Here is a 23682-nt window from a genome sequence, read left to right on the forward strand (position 1 = left end):
TTGAGTTTCTAGAGCTACGTATAAAAGACGATCATGATTAATTAATTATGAAAAACACAGATATGTAAAATTTCAATGCCAATTACTGAATAAAGAAATCGTAACGTACAAAAATGTCGAGAAACAAAAAAGAACTGCGAAATCAATTACGTGTACAAAGAATGATTAAAAAGTAGCGGCTGTGCGAAGCTAAAATAGCAAACGTGCAGAAGGAAGAAATTAATTGATAAAAGATCGCACGATGAAAAATTTGAAAGCTCAAGAAAAACCGCAATATCGCACAATGACACAGATGCAGAAACTGTAAAATAGTGAAATTAAATTCTAGAGATCTAATAATTTCTTACAACAAATATATTTTCAACATTGAATATACGTGATTTATAGCAAATTTCCTCTTCCTTAATAAGTCGATCATTAATAGTGGGACAAAATTTAATAGATACTATTATACTGTACAATTCAAAGTTCAAAGAAACGACAATTTATATGAATCGAGGTAATACATATCGTAAGAAGAGAGAGATTTGCGAATTCGTGAAAACGTTTGGAAAATTTGCTGACCGATCGAGAAAGCGGAGACTCCATTTTCAAGGAGCCACGTCACCTCGCTCGCGTCTAAACACATTCTCCCTTTCATCGTCGCCAGCAGCTGTACTTACGTCGTTTTCCCTCCGCTACTTCAAATTACCACTCAATTCCTGAGCAGCGTTCGGCCGCAAAATTCAAACAAACACAATCGGTTAAGTACATCGTCGCTTTGACGCACTACCGCTGTATCCCGTTCCAATAAAACGTTTACCGTATTACAACGTCAACCGCGGCGGTTCGCCGAGAGTCAGCGTGCTGTTTGCTTTGGCCGCGTCTCTTCATTTTCCTCGTACAGCCAGCACCAGCTTTTCGAGCGATTTCTTGCCGGTGATTGCTTTGACGGGCGGTATCGGTTGCCTGGAAATCGAACGATCGCTTGTAAAACGCATAGAATCGTGGCTTTCAACGTTGATCCTTTCATTACGTACCATGAAGAGCTCTCTGTGCTCGCGTTTTCAGCATTTCACGCTAAAACTATTCACGAGAAAAGCACGAAACTCGTGCCAAAGAGATTAGAATGAAATGACGTGCAGATAATGTAGAGCAAGAAAAAGAGCTTCCGCTTATATTTTATACGGAAAATCATTCAAATTCCTAGGAATACACCGTTGAAAATCAGAAAATTTCCATAAGAAATTACAAATTAATCGTATTCGATCCTGTGTTATTTTTTAACCCTAATACTTTTAAAAGCAACGCATAGACCTTTGATAAGTCGTATGTGAATTCAAAGGAAAGTGTATAATTTTTAGTAAGATCAATATTTAGAAAAACCACGAAGAAGACTAAGTTTGGATTTCTAATAATTTTGGTTGAATTTCTACTAATTTGCACGTGTCTTGCGATCATAGTACGCCTCGCTTCTTGAGATTCTATGGACTCGCTCATTAAATTTTTAACAATAGTTCAGCCTATTTGTGCCGTGATTGATGGTGAACGATCATGAAACGCGTTTTACGAGCTTCCTTTAAGGAGAAAGCTTCGGTGGCTGTATTAAATGAAGACATTAACATCAATTCAAACGCTATAACGTCTAATATATTGAGAAACTTGGTAAACACCAATTATCAGGCGATCTTCTGTTAATAACTAATTATTTCCTGTTTCCAAAACGTGCATAAGATTTTGCGAAATCGGACGAAATAACGGGAATCAGTTCGTTACAATTATTTTCATCTGTAGCGTACCAAACAGATGAGCAATATGCGTATTGTAAAATATGAAACGCATTTATTTGCTACGATAAAATTATGTGTCCAATTAAAATTCAATGATTTGATTTTGAAAAGGAAAGTTGGTCTAAGATTTTCGGGTTATTTACGAGAATTACCGAACGAAGATTGCGAAAGCGAAAAAATCTCGCATTAAAGGAAATTCGCAATAGGATACCAACAACGAGTAAAATAACTCCCAACATACAAACTGTCCATCTATGTGCACGATAATATTCATTTCCGACTCCATATTTATACAAAATCAAAAAGTGTCCAAGTATCAAATTTAGACTTCCGTAAAGCAATAAGATGCACGAAATTACTAATCGCCGAAAGTAACATAGAACCTGGAAGGCTCCAAGAATTTTCTAATTACATTTCCACAAACTTATAAGACCCAAAAATTACACAGAACCAACAAATCCTCTTTTTCAAAATTTACCTTCTAATCATACTTCCGTAAAATTGGAGAATCTAAGGACTGGTAATCATCGAAATTACATAAAGCCACTAAATTCGTCAAATACCAAACGCGTTTACTTTCTACGAATCAGCGATCGACGAATGTCTAAGATGCAAAAATGACTAATCGTGTTACAATCGGAAGTCAACGAACGCCGTCCTGACCCAAGAGAAGGTGAACGCGTGGGTGTAGCGTCGGAAAAAGAAGCTGCGTCCCCGTAGAGGGGCGAGGAGGTTGCAAAAGAGGTTCTCGTTGGTAGGTAGCGTGGTCTCTGCTCGTCGTCACGCTGTTAGCGCCGAGTTAATCGGGGCCGGAAATGAAGTGAGGGATAGAGGAATATTAATAACTGAATCTAATCAATTCCATGAAACGATGCTGGCCACCCCGCGCAGACTGAAAGAGCAAACCGTCCCTCGTTCTCTCTCTTTCTCTGTCTTTCTGTCTCTGTCCCTCTTTCACGCCCTAACTCTCTCCTCTCCTCCTCCTCTCCCTCTCCCTCCACCCTTCGGTATTTCCTCCTACGAGCTCCGGCAGCGATCTAATCAAATGCATCGCATTAAGCTAATTTAGTGGCGCTGCTAGCGTGGCGAACCGCTCTTTGCTCTGTCTCTGGCCTCTTCTCTCTTTCGTCGCCCCTGCAACGAGCTGCTTCGCGGTTTAACGCGAATTGTGCCGCTGACAAATTTTCAATTGCTGACACCGGCGCGCCCGCTAGCTACACGCCTTCGTTTTAGACACCAGACTCTGAGCAATATGTGACGTCGCCCGGTGACGTTCGTCACTGAACTCGGTTCAAACGCGGTAGATTTCCCGGAAAGTTTCCATTGTTCTTCTGAATCTATCTTCAGCGCGGATTCGTTATAAGTATCGTTAGGCTATGGTTCAAGCAGATGTGTGTTCCGAACACGTCAAAACGGTCATACACAGTAGCGGATAAGAGAAAGTTTAAAATCCGTGAAATTCTGTGGTATATGTTAGGTACATCTATTCATCGCTCTTATTAAATGTAAATTCTTTTTGTGAAATTACGGTGTCTTTTTCTACTTCTTATGTTATGAACTTTCTTTCGTCTGTCGCTGTATATGTAATAAAATGTTGAGATGTTTCATTACGCGGAACAGCCTCTTAGAACACGCATCCACTGTAAAGTAACTACCGAACATAGGTTTACGAGTATTTGACAGCCACAGTATAGAATATCGAACAGACATTGTGTATTGTGGCAGGAAGTCAAGATGGTTGTCTTTACAGATACTCGAGATATTGATTAAGTACAAAAAGCGGTCACAGTCAGACGTTTCTAGAACTTTGCACACAGTGAACGTACCGCAAGAATTTCTATTTAAGTCATTCGGAAGACACATTGATCAATTTCGTAAATTGAAAAGTACAGACAAGTTATATCGCACAGTCTTGTAACTTTGCCTTAGGATCCACCATTATCTATGTCATCCCCTCGCGACTAATGAACCTACGGAAGTAAGTCATTTGTTTCTTAAAAATTAAATACTAAATGTAAGCTTGTGTAATAAACAGATGGTGGATATTTATGAAACTTCGTATCTTTATAAATACGATCAAAAAAGTGGAATAAATATTATAACGAGTACCGTATTTTGGATATTATATACATCTTTGACTATTATGTGAATTCTGTGGATTTTTACACCTTTAAATTTCCCATAAGCTCATAAAATTCCGCAGTCTAGTGATGAAATTAAGAAAATAGTAAAATGTACAGTTAATCAGTTTCACCTGAGATTCATTTGCTTGTGACGGTAATAGAAATGGATTGTCTAATCGACCAGTGTTCTCGTCTGGAGTAGCGTATTTTATTTAAAGCGTTCGCCAAAGGAAAGCAGAGTCGTCAACGCGCCAATATCTCCGCCGCACTTGCCCCAATATTTTCCATTTCACTTCGCGACTCGCATATACGAAAAAATTGGCGAGACACGTTCGATCGGACAGCGAAACGTTTATTTTCGTTCTCCCGAAATCTGACTTTTTCTTCAGCCGGTATAATGACACGGCTCGTTTTTCTCCGCTTGGCGAGGAGTTATCGGTTGGAATCGGCGCGCAAACGAACCTAAATCCCGCGACAGGTCGCGCGGCTCGCGGCCCCTAATTTCGGGGATAAAGAGCCGGGGAAAAATTGCGGGATCTATGCCGGCGATGGACGCGAGTAATCGCCGCCACATTTCACCGCGGCTTTGCGCGTTATTTATGCGGTCAAGCAGTTATGCCACTTTACAGCGATCGTCCGAAATAAGGCAACCGCGAGTTTTAAGACGCGACCTCGGGGCCACTGAGTTATTGGCCCCGGCTGCATTTCTACTCTTACTTTGTAACTTTGGATTTGTCAGCGAATCCCCCGCCACCTGCTTGAAAAGGTATTAGGTGCTACGTGTAATTATCCTCGTTGCTGTATTATTTCACAATGTACTCTTCAACGTATTAATAACGCGCAATATTCACGTAAGAAATTATAAAATCCTTCGGTGAGATTCTTCAATCAGAATCTTCAAACGAACCACTTACAAAAATATAAAGTCGTGGTCGTAACTTTTGCATGCTTTTTTTAATTTTGCGGTGTACTTTTTACGTACGAAGATCACAGGTTCATTTTTGTTAATATCTCTGGACGTTCAAGAAAATGACAGACACATATTCAATTCTATAATTAACGCTAAATCTACCGATAGTTAACACGAAGTTATTTCTATCAAAACCAGTCAAAATGAATGGAAAAAATACGTAACAATAGAATATTTTTCTATTTATTGATTTATTATTTTCTTGCAGAAGGAATTTTACGTTATGTAGTACATTTTTGGTATTATTAATCCATCTGGGACCATTATCCCCAAACGAGGCTTGACACATTTATAAAATTGTGGAACCAGTCATTTTGATTGGTATAGTATATCTAGTGTTAGCATCTAGCGATCTAGCGATCGATCCGGAATTTTCCTGATATCTGATATCATCATATTGAATGATACGCAGTAAAAATTTTAAAAACGTGTGGAAAGTTGTACAAAACGAGGAAACTGATTAATTGCGAATCGATAAACAGATTGCAGAACCCTTTTACACTTTGACAAGTAGCAGCCATTTTGACTGCTGTTCGTATAAGTAGCCTTGATACAAAATTATTTTGAGTTTGAATACATAAAAAGCAAAATAAAATTCTTTTAGTTATCGTTGCGAAAGTCATTACATCATTGTGGAGAAAAATATAACATGAAGTAGGAATTTTAAAATAAAATTGTAAAACCAGTCAATTTGACTGGTGTGGTAGTCCTAGTGTTAAAATAGATTAGGTATAGTACCAATATATATGTAGAATTGAATAACGACATACTAAATTCTGAAAATACATTTCTACAAGAGATTGAAAATGTGACTCGTTCTTTCGTTTATCGTCTTCGTATTATATAGTGTCGTGTAACATTGTCCAGGAAATGATAAATCTAACGATGTAAGATCCTTTAAATAGAAGATTTTTTAGCTTTCCTCTTCCTGGCTTTTCGTCAGAGTCTTAAAACGAACCAGGATTACTGTCTAGACAGGGGAAATTATGATTCCTGGTATCTCGAAAGTGAAATTGGTCCGGTAATCAAAGAAGAATACCCAGAAGTTCACTTCTGCTGAAAGTGGATCAGTTAACAGAGAATGTGTTATAAAGACGGATATCATTAATGGTGAAAATTTTCGATGTATAAGCGTATAATAAAATAATAATAGAATCTTGCAAATAGAAACTCATTTAACCCACATCTGTCGCTCGTTTTCATAATTTAATTCACCATTTTGTCATTTTAAGATTAATACGAAGTTCTATAATCGAATCGACTTTTTAGAAAGCTTATTTTCTTTTGAGCAATCTGTTCTTTCTCGCGAAGATTTGATTTAGAGTCAAATAAATTTTGCAAGTCCGAAATTATTTTCTATTTCATGTTACCATTACTTTCAGCTTAAATTAAAAGAAAATTATTGAAAACAAGTGAGACAAGGGATCGTCGTCGTTTCACAAAAAAAATCCACTGGGTCGATAATAAATTTTCCAAAGTGTACTGGCCGTTTAATGGCACCAGAAGAGCTTCTCAATCTTCGTTCAATCGGAGCAGAGACACGAAACTGATGGGTATCACACGGCGAGTCTTTAATTCATATTATAAGCTACTCGAGACTAGTTGAAATGACATTTACGAGCAAAACTCAAACGACGCGAACCTTCAGAGGTCTTTTACCTTCTACGTACGCGTGCTGCCGAACCATATTCGCAGATCAAAAGCCGATTCGTGGAAATTGCCAATGTGGAAATAAATTAATGCTATCGTGAATCATCGTGCCGATTCATTCGGTAATTTTATTCGTCCTTTTACGTAGAACTTAATTTTTCGATCATATTATTATCGATTCTTTCTTCATCCAAATCTATTAGTCATCCACAGAAATAAATTACCAAACTGCAATTATAAAATAACTATTGTACATTTTTATTAATTAGTTAATCATCTCTTACCTAATTTAAAATTTCAATACGTTCAGTCAGTGAAACTTGAGAAAAAATATGGAATTTAAATAAGAAAGCTTTTAATTTACAGGAACTTGCGTAAAGCGTGTAAATAGTGAACTGCCTATTCATAAATTAACTGTATTACAAATAGTATGGTTTCTAGTTTTTTCTATAATATAAAATCGCTATAAATATCACGAACAACTTGAAAATGTTTATTACAGTATCTAATAGTTACGAATTAAATTAAGTTGGTTTTGTTATAAAAACCAAGTATCAATAGAACGTAAAAATAACCAATTCTAACAAATAGTACTAAATTCCGATAATTTCCCAAGAAATTAGAGACCAACCTTGATATATCATTTTCAGGGAACTGTTAGGCGAATCACCGTAATTCTCGTGGTTGTTACACGTTCTAACGAGTCTTTGAAAGAGCAACGCGATTTAGACACGTTCACGTGTTACAGTGGCATTGGAAAATTAGGCAGCTCGACGTTGGTGGCCAGAACCGGCGATTTTTCCAGCGCGAACGCTTAATATCGGCATATCGCAGGCCGTGTTCCTGTTGTAAATACATCGTCTATATTTACGGGACGTATATTTAGTGTGTATTCGCGTGCAACGGTGCCGCGAACGAAGACAAGGTGGGTGTGTCCGGGGAACTCACACGCTGCCCGCGAGACGATCAGTCATTTTGAAGCTTCAGCCCTCGTCAAAATTGTCGCGGATTCCTTCCTCCTGTCTCGCGTCTGTCGCGCTTCGAACGAGCTTCATTAACGGGGGGACAGGCAAACCGGGACGGACACGCCGCCCGAACTCTTTTCGCCTCCTCAAAGAAACCTTGGGGGCGTGTGAACTGCTAAATTGTTCGAGGAACTTACGCTCCGCATATGAATATTGGAGACCAGGGTAAATTGCAGCTTTGTTACGAATTTAAAATAAAATTAAACATTCCTACTATCGATGGCTATTCGAATTAAAAAATGCCATTTAATACATACTTTAGGAATTATGTAAAACAAATTCGTATTTATATCGTACTTAAATGTTATTTTGTTTCCTTATCACACGCTTGCTATAACATTGTATTAAGAGCAAGCAGTGTGTCTACAGCGATTATCATCTTTTATCTTTCTGTAAAACGAGACCGCACTGATTCTTAGAACATTTTCGGCAATTATTTTCCACACTTGAACAAGATTCTTCATTTTCACACGTAGGGAGAAAATAAAATTTTATTAAAATTTCGAAAAAATTAATTTACCAAGATTTGGAAGTACTATAACCGAGCCACTTATGCTACCATACGATATGATATACGCGAATATTATCATGACCAGGACATTAAGCTAAATTGCGTTTCAAATCCGATTTCCTTAAAAAAGAAGCTTCGTCAGAAAGAATCTCATTCTGCTTGTTTTGCATACAACCCTACCATTCATACCACCCTTACTATATCTATCATTTCACTCCACAAAGCCAAATATCGATCGAGATATACTACAAAACATATCACTTTCAAACACCTATAATTCATTTCGCTCGCAAAAAGTTTTCCCTTTCTCAGACATTCGGTTGGTTCCATCGAACGCGCGAACAGCGAAAGAGCGGTGAATGTGTCTCAGGCCGAATCTGATAGCACTCGCAAGTCTATATTAAGACGATGGCACGCCATGAAAATAAGCCCGGTTAGTGCGGCGAAGTTGGCAGTGGCGGAGAGGGACGCATTAAACGAGATCGGTGTTTCCGACACAAAGACGAGTTCGCTTTGGCATAAGTCAAAATCTTCGGTATGCGAGCGGACACGCGTGGCCGCGACCTGACTTCTCAACCCCCGGGTTTATTTCCGAGTCAATTAAGCTCGTTTGTTTGGAAGGCCGCGGTCCACCCGAGCAATTACGGCTCCGTTAACGCCGCATTTCCTGTGGACAGGTGGCCGATCGGTACGGCAGCCCGGAACGCGACACAGGAATCGCAAATATCTCGAGACTTCCGGCCCTCTGTGACACAGCTCCTCGTCGACACGTTACGCGTCCAACGATCGAACTGTGCGACCGTGATACACTTCTCGTGAATCTGCTTAGATTTGATATACACATACGTAGAATGTCTTGCAGAAACAGGACCAGAGATATTTATTGGACGATTATAAATTGAAGGAAATATAATAAATAAGTTGATACTTATGTAAATTTATAGGGCAATAAACACAAGACAAGCAGAAATGTAAGACACGTACGAGAAAGCAAGAAATCTTAAAAAGTCATTAGAAAATTATTAAATTTTTTAAGAATTATCTAACGTTACAAATAATTTATGTATTTAATGTTGCGATACAAATTTCGCAAGTGACTTGCAAGCTTTTGTTTTAATAAGTTTACTGTTAATGTTACGCAAAGTTTGGTGAAATGGCACACTGCACGCAACAAACGGTAAATAATATTTTACAACAATATTACAGATCTTCAAAGACATCAAGCGATTGATATAAAGCGCGTGAATCACTGTTGGCATGTAAAACCATTTCAATGATGCGTCAAATCTGTTTTGCACCTAGTTCCACATAAACTCTAAATCTGCCAAAATGCTGTTAATAGCCTCGTCTTCTAAAACTTTTAATCACAACCACGATAAAATATTTCTCTTGATTTCGATATTTCCTATATATTTCCATTTACCTTGCACGTTTTAAACTTTTCGTTCTTTTTGCCATCCCAAGTACTGCAAGCAAATATACAAGCGAACCGCGCGAAATTCTTATCGCAACAAAGATACCATATAGTTTATTACCAGCAAGCTACGAATTTCCCAGCAGACTTTCTACCATTTTACAGGAAGTCGTGCCACAGTTTCGCCGGGCGTAAACGTCTCACTTTCTCCAGCGGGAATAAACGTCGGCACGGGGTGCGGCTTTCGACCGTCCGAATAATTCTGACCAATTAACCCTGCGAGCACAAAGAAGCACGAAAAGAAAAGCGAGGCCGACCTTGACGCGTACAAATGCGCCGATGAATAACCGAGTCATTTTATTTAGAGAACCGATCCGTCTTTTCGCGAGCAGGAACGAATCGGGAGACGGAAACTGGGGAAAAAGAAGCCGAGAAACGGTCTCTGCCCGGTTGCTCAGAATAGCAGCCTAGTCACCGTGGTTTTTCGCTACTTCGTCCGCTTCTTCGCGGTCGGTCGATGTCGGAATATGTCGACCAATTAATTCCCACCCTTTGATTCCGTACTGGGGCTCGCTATATAAATTCCTGCTTTTGTATTCCTTTTACGTGTACTTCTAGTCGGCTATTGAAATATTCGCTGCAACCAAGATTTTAAAAATTAATTATTACGGCGATATAATATTCTTTTTTGAACGCGAAGATGCAACAGCTGTGGATGTTTAACAAAAAGAAAGATTGTTACATCGATATCGTTATTTAAATAATTCATGGAATCTTTGTATTGGCTCACAAGTTAGATCGATAGGAAGTATTGAATTATGAATGATTTTAACTTTGAAGAAGAAAGGGCCGATTCGATCAATATTTCGCGCAATAAGAACAGAAATGAATTGCGCGGTGAATAAGAAGCAAAGGTATGCACTGTCTCCTCAAATTTTGTTCAAAATAACGAATATTCGAGAAGGTATTGCGTTTATGATGTATATAAATATAATATAACATATAAAAGTAATAAATACTAGATAAGTACGTAATACTACAAAAGAACATATTGTACCTTGCAAAATGTTATCGCATATCTCCAAAGGGTTAAAAATATATAATAACCTGCAACACCAGAAATATTTACCCAGCCCAAAATTAATTTTTTTATTTCTCAATATTCTGCAAGAAATTCTTCATTCTGTTAAGCTTACTGCTTCGTTCAGATGTTTCAGAATTTTCGCAATTTTCCACACATCCCTATGCAAAACCAATTGCCTCCAGTAGTTGCATTAATCGCGTGTGCAAACATGCTAATTAACTCGTCCATAGATTACACTTCTTCTGCGAATCGCTTGCTATATTTAAGAGAAATGTTAAAAATGAATAATTACATGATTCTTTGATACTGTCGCACCATTTATGGCTCTTTATTATTACCAATCGTAATTATTTCTTCATTTGATTATTCTTTTCATATCAAAAGATATTACTCATACATAAATAAATGATAATAATAATAATATTTCACAACGACTCACGAAACAGCAACGACAACGGAACATAAAAATTCGAGGGTTAAGTCAACTGAGCAGCTCGTTGAAACGCTTGTCCACGAAGAAGAGGAATGCATTCCGCCCGCAGTAGGCGCATCGCCGGTAGCACTTTTGGCAAGTATTCAGCTCGCTATTTTTTCCGCGTGCACGGTTCGCGGGCTCCTCCGCGTGACGTCCTCGATTCGTCGAAGAGATTCATGGCCGCTGATCTCTCAGCGGCGATCTTCGAGACGAAGGTGACGGCTCGGCCGCGTTTCCGAGAGTTACGGAGACAACCGGGCTGATTTAAAGCGCGCTTAAGCGGGGAATAATGCAAGCCCTGCCAGACCGGCTGTTTATATTTATCGTTCCAATGAAGGGAAATTATGATCTTTTTTCGGGTCCCGTATTTTGTCTCGCGAACCCACGACCAAAGGGTGCTGCTAATTGATCATTGCCTCTTAGCATAAAGCTTCACGATGCGGTGTTTTCGGTTTCCGGGAAGATTTCGGTTATTTTGTGGTATCACTTGGTGTGCGTTAAATAGTTGAATTTAAATGAAGAACCTCGTGAACGCAGACTCTAATAGATTGAAATCTTCTTTTAAACGTATAATAGTGTTTCTTAGCTCTTTTACTAATAGACAAATAACCTACAACCAGCTCTTTCATATTTATGTAAGAACATATTTGTAATATGATAGATAAAGTAAAATATTCAAGACAGTTTAATAGGTACTTTTAGTTAGACTTTTAAGAGACTAGAGTCTCTCGCTCTGATTTTCTTTTATTTGTCGAAAATGAAGCTAACTAATAAAGTATCGCAATGTAGCCAGATAGAATAAAACAAAGGTTAAAATTATTTATAGAAACCTATTATTTTTGTTATTTGTTACTAGTTTGTTTGTAGCTGCTATTTACGTTACTCGAATAGAAGCTACTTCTTAAGAGCGAAGTCTGTTAACGCGACGAAACAAATGACCCAGAACTCGCGGTGCTCGCGCTAAATACGCAGCGACTGCAATGAAATAACACTGCTCGTACGACATTTACGAGTCGGCTTTTCCGATTTTTCCCTACTAAAGGAACGTTATTCGAAATGTTAAATTTTATGTCAAAAAGTGGCCGACGATGTGCATTTTTTTACGTGCCGCGGCACACGTTCTAACTACCTGTACGTAACTGCTAACGTATACTGTTACGTCGCGGCTTCATACGGCGTTATGAATAAAATGTTAACTGTTAATTAAAATTGCAAACCGTGTTCTTTATGTTACATCGTATAATACCTAATATAATACTATTATGTAATATCTCGTGCGTGTAGAGATAACGTAGCGTTATATATCGTCGTACACAATGGAACGAGTGTGTTTGCAGCTCGAAGCTGTTTCGAGGGGAAATTATCCCTTGAAAACGACGAAATTGGAGTTAACCCATCGACGCTGAAATAGCTAATAAAAATGGCGGATGAATAGTAGGGCAAAAAAAAAAGGGGAGAACCGAAAATACCAGTCGGAACCAACGTAAAATAAACTTGTACGTCTCCAAAAACGAAGATCGATAGTCGCGGGCGAAACAGCCACTGGGAAGCATGGTCGTTTTATCAAACTGGTCTGGACATAGAGCGGTTTTCATAACACCGAAATCGTCACATTCGAATTTGCCACTGGAGAACCTGTGAAGTAATTGCCCGGCCGGTTTCACGATGCTCGTAAACGTCCGAGTAGATCAAACCTTCATAGGTTGTCGCGCGCGTGTTTAGCTGGTTTTCTCTGGCGCAACTGCTACTCATGAAATTCCACTGCGACTATGACCTGTTAATGGCACGGCGGACACATGCAATAAAAAACGTCTGCTTAAAATATATCTGCCAGCTTTGGTGAATTTTAGTTGTTTCATGACGTATTATATTATTATTATATATATATTTACTATCACGTAAGGTTGTTGACCTGATATTGCATAGGGATTAATGTAGGTCATTTTCTATCTCTCTTTGTATCGATCGATTTTCTGTTTAATCCGACGAGGAAAAATTGAGGAAGTTGTATTTGACATTTCTAGATATAAACGTTGCAGATGTAGAATAATTATTGACCGATGATTAATTATTTTGTGCCAAGTTCGTCTTTAAGATCTATATTTATTTAGATTCCTCGATTTATTTATTTTCCAACAACTCCTTAACGTCCCACTTTTCATTCCGAGATTGATTCTTGAGATTAGAAAGATTCTATACTGGAGCAGAATAGCGTCCGTTTCGTGAATCTTATTTCGCTCATTTCAACAAGAATATTCCAAAATATCTTTTATTTTAAACTTTGTAACTTTTAATTTCGCAATTTTCTCTCATTGCGATAATCCTCTCCCTCCCTTACCAATACCTTCAGCTCACATTTTTCTCAATTTCCTAAATCCATACTTTCCCTATGTCCTCACCGTCGTCCTACATGCGATCATTTTCCCCAATTCCAAAAATCTTGCAATATTCTAATGCCTCGTGCTAGGACCGCAGATTTCCCAATTTTCAATTTCAATGGATGCTTTTGACTCCGTTTGACATATCCGAGAAACCAACCCCAAACCGATACTTTCTCCATTCGACAACCCAAGGAAACTCACCCCTTCCGTCTCGCTAATAGCCAGAAAGCGTTGTAGACACGACACCTAAAAATATTCGGTGCACGCGATCGTCTTCCTCCTCCGATGCTGGTAGTCGTCTTCGTTGTTCGTTGACGCCAGCGTCGACGATAAATAAGCGTGTCCCTGTTGGTGCGGCGGGGCCACGGGGGCAGTTAAGATATGACGACACACTTAGTGTCGCGAATAAAGCAACGCGGTCCGTTGCACGTTGCACTTTCCAACGTGCGTCGCATCGAACCGCACACACCAGGGGCGGTTCTATCGGCTCCGACGCCCACGAACCGCCCCGCACCGTTTTCAATCGGTTATCGATCAGGGGGTGGGTTTCCGTGGAGATTGAATGGCGACGTTATTGGCTGCCTGTCAGAATTTCACGGCAAATCAAACGTGATCAATCGGACAGACTGGCTGGTCGTCGACTGCGCGGTGCAAAGAATTCGACTTGTAGTTCAGTGGAGGGTTGGTGGAGTTCAGTGGATCGTTCCTATGCATAGTGATCTTTCTTTCATTCGCGGGTTGGAGTAGGACTAGTGCGACTAGGATTAATCGCGATTGTACAGTTATTGGATATTTTTCCAGTTACTTTCATTTTAGTATTTAAAGGGTTGTAATTAGCGTATTGCAACAGTAGAGCGACAACGTGCGCTTATAAAAATATTTCTATGAAAATAAATAGGTATATATATATGTAAACATGTTTCTATTTCAGTGAAAGTCAGCGTTATTTTTGACAAAGCACCTACATTTTATCAATAATTGTAAAAGCAGAGAATCGGTATCCTTCGCTTTAATGGATTTAATTCAACAAATTCTGTAATGTTAGTGTTAATCATTACATCCTCTCTGTATTCATGTCGATGCTTGTGTTTCACCCACTAATCGCTACTATAATTTGGATATTTCATCAATTTTTGTAGCGTACCTATTACACGTGTTTTATACATCACTGCAGCTTTAAGCTTTTCATAGACATCCACAGTCTATCGATCAATCACGTTTATATCTTCCACACGATCAACCATTTTATTTCGTATTTTACGTAGGATCGTCCTGAATTTGATTCTATAAAGGTAACAAGATTCATTTCGAAAGTTTTGACGAGACGAGGGAGGTTGTTATTACGCGGAATTGCTATGCACTTAATTCGGTGACCGGCACGTCGCCGGTAAATCGGCCGGAAAATAAATTACCGATTGCCTTGGCAATAATCCCGGCTGATTTTCAGGAAAACACGGCGGGTTAATGTGAAAATCGTCGCTTTTTTGTTGCTCAGGCCTGAGTTTAACGTCGCGTGACAATGATGCGACGAAAGTGATAACCATAACTCTGTCAAACGCTCGCCGCCGACGGTCCTATCTGGAAAAACGATAATTGCAGAATCAAATTTGCCCCGGGGGACCTCTGTCAGAAATAGACACTGGCTGGTAACACAGGCTGGAGGAGGAGCGCGGTGACAAAAGGAGGTGAAAAAAATTTTTCGCAGGAAGTTTGACCAGTTTCGCTTGACAAACGACTTCGTCAAACGGCGCGGTATCCCCTTTGCCGAAACGTTGCTGCGTCGCATCGCGCTAAAATTGTCCTTTGCCGGAAAATGACGGAGATATTGTTAAATCTGATATCGAAGTTATTAACGAAATGTGAATCGCGTCGCGTGCATTCATCGCTCCTCGGAAGGTACGAAGTAACGTTTTGTTACCAACTACAATTCCTACTTTCTTCATAGACATTTGTCGAACGAACGAATTAAATCTTATAAATTATAAAACGTTCATAACCTGCAACTGTTATGCACGACTCTTATTTAATATTTATAATTCGAAATTTCAAATTTGTAAGATTTTACTAAGGATATTAGTTCGACTTATTGCAGAAAGATCCTAATGGCGGTACGTAGAACTTACCATTTGCCAAATAGTTACGTTTTAACCGACCTGTGTATACATATTGTCGCTACAAAGAGTATCTATACAACGAAGCGTCTTTTTATCAAGTTCTATATGTAGGCTTCAGCTTCGTAGTATCACAGTTTTATATAATTTCGTACGAAAGTATTACCAAATGATATGAAATTTGATATACTTGAAGCACACATGATGTGTAAATAATTTTCGTGGCCAGTGTATTTCGTAATTGAAAGATACCAGGTATAGAACGAGCTCGCAGCACAATATCGGAATCATCAGCATTAAAAACACGTATCCTGGCGTATCGTTGGGGAGAAGAGGGAAAAAGGGAAATGGCCGATCGACGAGAGCGTCGAGGCTTCACTGAGAGCCCGGCTACGGAACCAAAATGGAGACACTGCTAGGCTTTGTCGTGCCAAAATTCTCTGCGACACAGCGATGAAGAGGCAGAGACAAAGGCGCGAAGGCATTACCACGAAACTTCGACAGAGGCCGCGGATTATATGTATCTGGCACAAAGAGAAAAACGCCGTATCCATTATAGCCGAAACGCCGATGCAACGAGAGGATGCATTAAGTCCGGCACCGCAGCCACCCCCGCGTTGCGTGCATCAGCTTCGGTTATAAATAGATCCCGTTGGGGTTGAACCGTTCTGCCAGAGGATGATCGACTGCTGTTCGTGCTTTGAATATTTTTCCCAAGGCCGATTTTCGCGGAAACAATGAAACTTGCGTCGTTAGAGTCGTGGAATCCGTTCTGCGAAGTGGCTAAACTTGGAAATTGATTCGTTTATTTTACCGTGAAATCTGCGTTACCGATATCGACATTCTTCATCGATCAATCACTTTAAGCTTCCTCTCAAGTTTCTAGAAGACAAGAGCTGTTATAAATTATTTAATATTTCCAAATATTTTGACAATTATTGAACATTTCTAAAAAATTTGATAATTGTATCGATAATTTTATTGGCTCTATGGAAAAGTAGTATTCGAAGCTCGTTTTGTTCCAACAACGACTTGCTCGTCTTTTGCAACTGCGTGTCTCTCAACAATAACACATTCGTCGCCAGAGAAACTAGGCGCTAAGCTCTTCACTCGAGAACTAGTGAGGTGTGACGAGAAGCTGCGACGATACTGGTTGAGCTTTTTATTAGCTCCGACTCGGTGGGATGTTCAGTGGGAGTTCGGATATGAAACCGAGTGCATTGGTTTCTGAGAAGGCGAGTAAATGTTTAACGATCGTGTTGATTAGACCGCATTGCCTGGGGATGTTTGAGAAAAAGAAAGATGTAGTACGATTTGTCATTATTATGGTGAACAGAGTAATGAATATGAGCACAACTTTTTATAACAACAAAGGAGAAAAAAATTTTTTGGTATCACATTCAATGAATCTAATGGTTAATATTTCGTAATTTTATGAAATTTTATTATAATAACTTTTCGATAAGAATTCCGATAAGATTTCCTATCTCTAACCGTACATTGATAATTGACAACTGAGAACATTTCTTATTTTTCCACTTCCAGCTTTCAACTGTCAATAATTATTTAGTATAAAAAAATTGCATCAATATTTTTGATTAATTATTGCAACACGTCCCTATACTATAACTGCTCCATAAGCAAAGATAAAAATACCCTGTCAATGTAAACATGTTAATCAACCTGTTATTACATTAATTACCAGCTATTCCGAAACGAAGGTTAAAAAACGAAAAGTATTGTAAATATCGTTGAAATCGAAAGATATGAATTTCGCATCGTAAAAATTTACCAAGAGCAAAGTCCACTTTCTCGGATAAAAATTGGGACACTTTCGTGGATCTCTTTTGTCGTGAGGCTGTTCGTTGGCTCTGTTTGTACAGTTCTCCTGCGACAATGCGAACGTAACACCGGACTACTTCCATCTTCTGTCGGATATGTTTGCCGCGCTCTCTGAAGCCGGCTGCTAAAACAACAAACCGAAGAAGAGTAGCCAGCGCAGGACTTAGCTGACTTAAAGCGCGACGCAGATGTTACTCCCATCAATTTGGAACGAGCAAACATTAAAATCCCTCGTGTAACTGATGCACTACGCTCGTTTTCGAACTTAATTCCGCGCGCATGGAACAATACTTATTACGCGAAACGACTGTCGAGGACGTTCGGCCGCGTTTAAAATGGACGAGAGACCTTCGGCCGATGAAGTGGCCGATTCACGTTGTCGAACAATTCGTGATACGTACAGTTAAAGAATCTCCTGAGCTTGAAAATTTCGTCTGGTACGTTATAATCGTGCGATATGAGCATGTAGTCAAGATGTAAGAGGAATTTCTAATTGATTGAAATATTTAAATTAGAAAATGTTGTAGAAACTTCCATGATCTTTCTAACAAAATGAATAACGTATAAAACGGTCGACTTCAAGAATTCACCTCTTTTTTTTATCGTATGTTGCAGTAAAAAATTGATGGATTTCCTAATTGAGAATAAATATTTCTTGCAGAGTATTCGTTCTGTAGTTTAACAAACGCACTATATGTAACTAATTTATATCAAAACGGAGCTAAATAAAGCTTTAGACATTAATAAGGTATGGAAGGTACGGCAACAAGCTGAAACACAGAATTACAGGAGAAAGTAAAATACAAGAAAATTTTAATGAATGGAGAAAGTTGCAAACTAACATCGAATAATACAGATCTAAACAAGGAACAGCCACAAGACAGCATTAGAAAGGCAAAGTATCTCTCAACCTACCCTCTCTAATTTAAAATTATTTAAAATCTCTCAATCTCAATCTCAAACAAAAGAGCCACGTATACAACTCGTGAAAGCTATCGTAAAGATCTTCAAATGTCGGAACCATCTATGTTGACAGTTTCTTTCGGGTCACAACGAACCAAGTCAAAAGTCATAGAGCAGTTCAACCCGTGTCGGAGTATTTCAATTCGTGAATCGTGCTCGGTCGCGAGTCGCGGTCTGCGTCGTCTATAGAGGTCGTGCATTCCAGGAATAGGCTGTCACGAGCGGTGCCAATGCAGCCACTAACCTATAACTTATTTCACGTATCGTTTGACGTGATGCATTCGATCCAATAATATCCGCCTAGGATCGAGAACGACGTCGGCGGGGCGCACCGGAGCAAATTCATAACGCTACATCGCATCGTGCCGGCACCGTCGTTGGATGTTCCGCGAACCACGGCCCGCGACGTGGATATTAATTGATCCCTAACCGTTGCCTTCATCTGAGGAACAACTTCCTCGATCGTCGCCAAGGGAACGAACGATGTTTGTCGTTCCGCGAAAATTCTGCTCCCGCTAAACGGACGATCGGCTCTCGCGGTCTCGACTTCTCGTTGCCGCGCGTGACTCACGAAAATTGTTCGTGACGCCACTTGTTCCAGGAAGGAACTTTAATACGGTCGATAGTCGCCATTCGATGTGATTTTGTTTCTAAGGCGAAGCTTGCAACGTCGATGGAGGTAAGATTTTGAAGAGGAATCGATCGGAGTGTACAGGGCCGAGGTCGAAGTTCAGGGATGCTTTGTTTGCATGATGATTAGTTTCTGAATTCATGTATACAGTGATAAATAAAAATATTGGCACGGATGAACTTCTCGTATATGTACAATTGTACGAATATTTGCAGAAGAGACGACTCTTCCTCTGACTAATTAACTTCTGACTCGCTTCTCTTTCTCCAGATTGCAATCGTCAAGGGTTAAACGCCGTCATATAGAACCTTTGAAGACTTCTAAATAATCATCGTTAGAGAAATAGGGAAATTTCTGTCTCAATGTTCACTCACAAACAACTATCCGAAAGTACAAAGGAAAAAAAGAGACACGCTTTACGGTTCCATTTCAGTTGATTCGAGTGGAATCCTACAGAGGAAGCCCTGCCCAAAAATACGCTCTGTAAGTTGGAAAATTTATATCAAATCACAGGTTGTCAAGAATAAATGGCCGAGGCAATAACGTGTCCAATAAACAGTCACTCGAAAGACCGCTTATTTACGCGGGTAAATAAACAATTTATTTCTCTCGTTTCATCCGGTTGTTGCTCGTAACCGCCGCCAAATGAACGAAATCGTCAAACGAATTTAGCTGGCGAAATAATTGAACCGATTACGACCGCCAAGAGCAGGGAAAATTCAATTTCACGTTGTATGAAATTCGGACGAGTCTTGGTCGCGTCGCGATCCCGATGAGCAGCGTCGTCGGCCCTTAGGTTCACGAATGGATCGTCGATCGACAGATCGTGATTTCTACAACACGGTTCTAACCACTCATTTACCAATTCGAGGCGTTGCTACCTATTTTCGACGACCAACGCCGGGTCACGGCCTATTCCTCGTTCACGGTGGGCGTCGTCGCATCGACTTAGTGATAAATTGGACCTGATCACACACCTATCTTCGCACGTTCGCACCTTCCGGGTACTGGTCGCCAACCATCTCACCTCTTTGGAAGAGTAGCCTCGATCTAAAGATACCGCGGGCCATCGAAAACGCCGGATCATCGGTTGCCAATGATCCCTGTTCTTGCAATGATATTCTTGCTCCTATACTGTTCTTCGTATAGTAGTCGATGGGATAACGTGCGAGCTTCTTTGTCTTCGACGAGTTACTTGGTTTAACGGTAACGTGACCAGAGTGACGCTGTATGTAAAATGATGGGAAAGTGCTTAAAAATGAATTAAAAGTATTTAATTAGTGTACATAAAACGTGATTTATCCAAAGTTTGAATTTAGTGGGTTGAAACTATATCTACGAAATGTAATCCTATCGTCAAGTATCAACCTAAAGAAGAAGACATTTACTTTAAATTACGTACATATATAGTCAGAATATTCTTGTGATTTTCTTACGTGAGTTTCAATTTGAGAAAAACTGCCGCGAAAATATTGATATAACGATCACAAGCTTTTTATCTTTTATCCAAAACTCGACACAGCTAATAATGAACTGTAAGGATAAAAAAACTAGAGATATGGAAAACAAGGAAGAACTACGAAGAACAAGTAAAGCAACTACGGCAACTTGAAATTGAAAGAAAAGAACGAAAGAAAAAAATAGAGACACGACCTATCGCGAAGAACGAAAAGTTCAAGCTCGTTTTCAGTACTTGTTGTTAGTTAATCAGCACAAAAATCTTTAAAAACTCGCGTAAATTGCATCTGTAGTTGACAAATCGACGCAATCTCGCGTGTTGTATCTCGATTTGCTTATTGGTTTTCCGTTACACGTAGCAGCATGGAGGAGCCGCGAACGGAAGCGCATCCACGAGAATTCCCATGATTTCCAGCAGAAATAGCTCGCCACAGTAATGGGTATCTCACATTTTATCACGTTTCGAGCGTGAAAGAGTCGTCTTCGATTTCCACTCTATTTCCTGCGTTTTCCACGAGGAATCTCGAGCCGGTTTTATATCCCCTCGACGGCCGACCGAAAATAAACGTCCGACCATTTATATCGGGAGCATACATTATTCGATTCTTTACGAGACCCGCGTCTACTCGAATGACTAATTGGAACAACAACAATGGATATATTTTACAGCGAAAGCAGCGGAGGTGGCCACGGCTCGAGCGGTTTGAAATACATTTATTGCCGCAGCCCGAGACACAATCGAATCCTGTCGGACAAGAAGAGGACCCCACCGCTCTTCCTTATCTTTCGTCGTAAATTAATCTGCCGCGTTTCACCCTCCGTGCCGGGCTTTCGTCCTGACCCTGCCCTCTCCCTCTGTTTTGCTCGCTAATATCCCTAAAACATCCCCGACTACGGGGGTCTTCTTAGAACCAGACTCTTAAAAATTGTTTTCTTTCTCCTCGGATAACCTTTTGTACAACAACCTCTCTGCTTATTTTTCTTCGCGTCCACGGATACCGATATTCATTGTCGCTCTTCCTATTACTAACTGTTGATGGAAATATCGTAATCTGTACATCGAATTACATACAGTGTAAGTATGTTGCTCTATTCATTTAGATATTCTCATGTACTTCTTGTTATTCTTGGTTTTGCTGTATCATTAGTATGTTTCCATTGCCAGTCAAGCGAGTACGACGGTGTTAATGTGTTTGATGACAATTTTTTCTAATAATTTCGTAAAACACTCCTAGATGGAAAAAAGCTTATTTCAGTATGTTACGCGTAACTGTTGCCATCGGTATATTAAATTCCCCCGTATTAAATACGCTGTACGAGAATATGTTTGGAACAAAAGATTAGATGTATTTCGGAGCGTGTACATTTTGATAGTCAGAGTTATTTTCTTTCGAGAAAACAGGCAAGGATTACTCTAAATGTTATGATACGTATTTCGCATTAAATAGCTTATATATTTTTTTACATTACAGGTATTTATTTTATGCACTTCTGCTAAATATCTCTGATGAATGAATACAAATTCTGATAAATAGTATACAAATCTCAGCATAAAAGAATCTACTGTACAAGTATTTTCACGTACCCGCGCTTAGTAAAATGTTCGTTGCACGACAGAAATCATCTTTAAAATCACCTAAGGAGGTGTGTAAATTGCAAGCAAACGAACAGCGGAACAAGCTATTTCCGTCTATAACCTTTCGGATCATGGAGAAGCATAAAATTGTGCAATTAATAAATCCATTCGTGCGTTCACATCAAACGAGATGTTCGTCCGGTCGCACGTGCAAGCGTAAAGGATTTCTTTGACGATTTCCATTCCGCGAATGGCGGTCTGCGTACGGGAACATAACGAACCGTGTCCTGGCAGTTGCGGCGCAGGAACAAATGCGGCGTGTTAGCATAAATCTCGAAATCCGTTTGAAAGCGGGAGCCTATTATCGCTCCCGGACGACTGAGATCGTCTTTCTGTGACGGACGCTAGCTAATTAAACAAATGCTTGGCCAGGTCGGACCTGGATCCCGGGTTTAACCTTTAAGCTCCGCTCTATTGTCCGATATATTACATTTTTTAATTTACGAAAAACACTTTACACGTTTGAAACGATTACTCGGGCCAATGGAAATTATACGAGCTGTTTAGAAGCCGCACTGATCGACTCGGTGAATTAAAAGGTAGAAAAATATCAGGATGTTAGAGATATTACTTTTGAAAGTTCTACTTATTTACACGATATTCTTCTGATCGATACGTGACGGAAAATCCCAAACCAAATTCGTTTAAACTTTATGTCTATTATAATTTTGGTAAGCTAGAATTAAGCAACAACGACGTAAGAACGTGTCGAAGAAGATCATCGAGATTTCGAGAAGGAAATGTTAATCAAAGATCGTCGACAAAATTCTAAATCACAGAGATCTGACGTAATTTCGAGATGGAAAAGCTAGTTTCCAAAGGATGGGAAGAAGCGATAGTGAATGAATCCTGTAACTTCATGTCAAACTTTGCATAAGACGAAACAATAAAATTATGAACCCTGATAACTCAGACCAGCGTTTCTCGTCAATGATGTCTGGAAAAATACGTTAACGATCAAACTGTACGTCGTATAAGACAGATCCAAGTTGCGAATCAGAACCACGCGGAAGCTCGTCGTATTTATTCTGCATCGTCGTAGCCGAAAGTATCTTCCATTTAAGAAGCGTAGACAATCGGGATTGCGAATTCGCTGTCGACAAAGGCGGGATCGCAATCAATAGGTCTTCTCAATGGAGGCCGTCTATCTCTAATGCCGTACATAATTTAGGCATTAAAATACGAGCAGCCGGTAGCGGAGGTGCTATTAGCGTGGGGTGTGCGAAAGCGGATGACGCCACCCGATGCAATTATACTTTATGCCCTCTGCCACCCCCTGCCGACGTCTCCTCTCTATTTCAAACCTGCCTTCATCCACGAAAGAGCCACTGCTCGTCTCTTCTTTCCTCTTCGACTGTGTCTATCTTATCTTTTCCCTCTGCATCATCCCTTAGTCATCCTCTCCTTTCCACCCTGGTCCTTGGTCCACCCAGTTCTCGCTCCACGACGAGTATAGATTTATAACTACTTAAACTTTCGCGATTTATTTCCCGCTTATCGTTCGTCTGGATATGTTTACCCAAGTTTACTTATCACTTAGTGAATGCAAATGAGAGATCCGAGGGGGTGGCACCGGGTCTGACTTGAATTAAGCCGGAGTCGATCTCGGTTAATGTGTAGATCCAGCTGGCAACGTTAT

At 39.8% G+C, this 23682-nt stretch overlaps 1 long non-coding RNA gene across 2 annotated transcripts in view; it reads right to left on the reverse strand.

The window, feature by feature from the left end:
* Positions 1–23682, reverse strand: part of LOC105666054 — a 126256-nt gene that overhangs the window by 19590 nt on the left and 82984 nt on the right. The window contains exon 2 of one of the 2 annotated variants that reach the window (XR_007225058.1): positions 663–948. The exons of the other annotated variant lie outside the window; for it this stretch is intronic. This is a non-coding gene — a long non-coding RNA (uncharacterized LOC105666054). The remainder of the gene's footprint in view (positions 1–662; positions 949–23682) is intronic. 2 annotated transcript variants of the gene reach the window in all.

This window comes from Bombus terrestris, chromosome 9 (assembly GCF_910591885.1).
Source record: "Bombus terrestris chromosome 9, iyBomTerr1.2, whole genome shotgun sequence".
Taxonomy (NCBI): Eukaryota; Metazoa; Arthropoda; class Insecta; order Hymenoptera; family Apidae; genus Bombus; species Bombus terrestris.